The sequence below is a fragment of the Theobroma cacao genome, chromosome 6 (genome assembly GCF_053813885.1).
Source record: "Theobroma cacao isolate CCN51 chromosome 6, ASM5381388v1, whole genome shotgun sequence".
Classification (NCBI taxonomy): Eukaryota; Viridiplantae; Streptophyta; class Magnoliopsida; order Malvales; family Malvaceae; genus Theobroma; species Theobroma cacao.
The window spans coordinates 24,780,578-24,784,477 of record NC_142644.1 but is presented as its reverse complement, the minus strand read 5'-3'; the positions used below and the strand labels follow the sequence as shown (position 1 = coordinate 24,784,477).

The window sequence follows — 3,900 nt, the reverse complement described above, 5'->3', positions numbered from 1 at the left end:
AACCAAACCTAATCAAAGTCATCAAATAATGGCTAATGTTGTTTATAACAGGTTACAAGCCGTTGTATCATATTAGGATGTGGTATCCAAGAAGCTTGCTGGAAAAAAGGATTCTTCTGGCCCTGCTTCCTATGTACCTTTAAAACTCCTCCACGTAATATTCCTTTGGCATAAAAAAAATCTAGTGTTTAACAACTATGTTATTCTCCAGATGCACATGACTTTTTTCTACATATAAATACCCTCTCCTATTACGTGTCTCTGTGCCCAGAAAACATTCAGAGTTCTTTAGTTTTCCATCCTACATCTATACTCTAACCAAGAGTTATTCTTTTTCCCTATTGTTTTGCAACTATTTGATTTTCTTTCAAAAAGATGGCTGGAATCGTTGTAGTTTTTGATTTTGACAAAACTATCATTGACTATGATAGTGATAACTGGGTTGTTGATGAGTTGGGTTTTTCTGACTTGTTCAACCAGTTTCTTCCTACCATGCCCTGGAATTCTTTCATGGTAAGCAGTTAAAATATTTGTTTCTCTTGTTTTGACATTAAAATAAATGGACTCAACGTTTAATTATTTTCTTGTGGTATAATATTACAGGATAGGATGATGAAGGAGCTTCATGCATAAGGAAAAACCATTGATGACATTGCTGAGGTTCTGAAGCGGACTCCTATACATTATAGGGTCGTCCCAGCTATTAAAGCAGCTCATGCTTTAGGGTATGCTTTTTTTTATCTGCGCTTCTCTTCTTATAGTTTATGTGTGTTTATGGTAGTACTAATCAAATTGGTTTGTGTTTTTTAGGTGTGAACTCAGGATCGTAAGTGATGCAAACTTGTTCTTCATTGAGAAAATTTTGGAGTATCTTGGATTGAAGGAATATTTCTCTGAGATCAACACCAACCCCGACTTTGTTGATGAAGAAGGGAGGCTGAGGATATTCTCTTACCATGATTTTAACAAGTGTTCCCATGGATGCAACCTCTCCCCCCTAAATATGTGCAAGGTATTATATTTTTTGAGACTTGAATTTGCCAATCAAGACACCAAATCTTGTAGAAATACCTACATATTTCATACAAGTGAATATTTTTATGAAGGTTCTTCTGTGCCTACAAATTCTAGAAAATTTTGTCAATTGATGGTATTCCACATGTACATAGTCAATTGCATCCCACTAGCTTGGAATTTTTTTAAAATCTATTTTGATTTTAGACATGTCAACTTTTTTTCTTAACCCCACTTTATCTATAAAGTAATGGTTCATATAAAGACATTGTAGATACTTGATTTTGATTAATACCTATTCTCTAAAGAATTATATTACAACATAATATTGTACAGAGAACAATTAGAACAAATAAAGTGCTACTTCATGCAGAATAACTAGAACAAGTGAAGCGCTACTTCACGTAAAACAATTAGAACAAGTGAAACACTACTTAACATAGAACAACTAGAATAAGTAGAGCACTACTCCATATGGAATAACTAATACAAGTAAAACAACTACTTCGCATAGAATAACCACTTCACTTGGATGACAATAAAAGCAACTCGAAATAAGTGGCAGGGTTCATGGGTTATTTTCATTTTGGGATGTTTCGGAGAGTTTGGCTTGGTGGTTTAGATATGGAGGTAGCTAAGAGGTCTTCATTTTAACCATTTCCTGAAGTACAAGTGTTTCACCCTCCTACCTTGATCTCGTATACCTATTCTCATACACCTTCGTCTCTTGTACTTGTTCACTTACAGCTTTTTCTTTTGTACCTTTTCGCGTATATCTCTTTTCTATTGCCTTTTACTTGAGAACAAGTCTTATTACATTCAATTACAATAACGGTTACTTAAATTAATGTTTTTCATAATAATGTTATTCATTAGGTGCATTAAAGCCTATTCTTAAATAATCGTCACTTTTAGCACTATATATAGAGCCTCACAATTATTTAAAGGGGCTCTTCCTTCCCTAAAAAAGCTAACATATTTTCCTCTAAAGCTTCTATCTCTAATTATCTTCTACTCCTTAATTCTCTTCTTATTTTCTTCCACCTGTCACGACACTCAGTACTTCAGGAACTGCTCCAATCTTTCTTTCTCTTGCCTCTGATACATCCTTTTACTTGTTTGCAACGCTTCCTCTCCCTCTCACAAGAACCCCCTTTATAGACATAAATCATTTGCATGATCTTGACATGTGTCAACAATTTTTTTTAAATCATATAAATATACAATCATGAAATATGATATCAAGTGTTAAGAAGTTTTAATTTTTGGTTTGGGCTTTGTGCAATAGGGGATGATCATTGAAAGGATTCAAGCTTCTTTAGAGGGGAAGAAAAAAATTATCTACCTTGGATATGGTAGCGGGGATTACTGCCCAAGCTTAAGGCTTGGAGAGGCAGATTATATGATGCCAAGGAAGAATTTCCCAGTGTGAGATTTGATTTGTGGGAACCCTATGATCATCAAGGCTGAGATTCATGAATGGTCTGATGGTGAAGAGCTCGATCTTATTTTGCTGCAAATAATTAGCATGATATCTGTTGAAGAAAACAACGACAGCTCTGTTCAATTGATCTCTATTGATGGCAAACTGCAAACCATTTCAACATCTACCCATGAGGCCTTGCCAGTTACTCAGTAGAGTAATTGTTAAGCTGATGCCAATGTTCATCTAATTACTGCTGAGTTGCTCAAAAGATTTTGATTGTCAGGCCTTATGCCTTTTCTCCAGTGAAAGTATGTTTGAAATAACTGTAAATAATTTTTCTAAAGAAAATATGACTGCAAAATTGTTTGCAAAGCAAATTCAACAGGTCTGTTAAGAAGTATGATTGTGTCAATCCATTGTTGACAATCGTTAAACCAAGTGTACCAAAGTTATAAAGAAAAGATTATTCCTAGTTTTTGTCTATCAGTTAAGAACCATACCAAGCTATGGTCAAATTCTGAATTAGCTCTCTTCTTTTGCAAGTTGCTTTTATTAGTGTTTCTTTTTGTTTTATTTCTAAATACAAGAATAGAAGTACGGTTAAGTTTATTCCAAGTTTTCGAAGATTAATGGATTAGTACTCTTCATCCTCATACCTCTTTGTTGAAGGAAGATGTAATGATTGATTCTTAGTAATAATATTTCATAAAATTTCCTTTAAAAGAAAAAAAATTAAAAAGCAGAACCATAGCCAAGGAGTAATAAAATCTTTTGACTTTAACATTACCCTTTGTTTTATGAATTATATATGATCTAATCCATGTTCAAAACATGTTTAGTTTATCTTTGAGTTTCGTCATCCATTACTTTCTTTTCCTCATCATAGGGGCGGCTTAATAAGTTCAAAAGCTTAAAACAAAATATTCAATGAGGCATTCTTTTATTAAAATTAAAAAAATTATTAAAATTTTAATCTTCTATCTTTTTGAGATGCAAAATTTTTATATTTTTTAAATGGCTAATACAAAATCAACAATCAAAATTTTTAATTCAAATAAATCAATTATCACATAAAATAAAGGTAATATAACAATATAATATAAATTTTAAATTAAAGTAAAAAAGCCTATAGATATTAGAACAATAGTACTTAATTGTTGAATGCTTATTGCAAACCACAATTGAGGCTTATGGCTTTATGAAGATAATAATACAACAGATTTCTTATGTATTCTTTGAAAAAAAATTGAAGTTAAAGGAAGAAATAAGAAAGAGCAAATGACAAAAGAAGAATTCAAAAGTAGATATTATATATTGAAAAAGAAATAATTGGTTTTATATATAGGAAAAAAATAGTTGTTGGAAATCATTAAATATGTTGATTGAAAATAGGAGAAATAAGTAAGAAAAAAATAGTTATTGGAGATGATTAAATACATATGACCATTAGTTGATTGAAA

At 31.8% G+C, this 3,900-nt stretch overlaps 1 pseudogene; it reads left to right on the top strand.

Moving 5' to 3' along the window:
• The first annotated feature begins 375 nt into the window (after positions 1 to 375).
• Positions 376 to 2,653, top strand: LOC18596128 (inorganic pyrophosphatase 2-like; annotated as a pseudogene).
• The last annotated feature ends 1,247 nt before the right edge of the window (positions 2,654 to 3,900 follow it).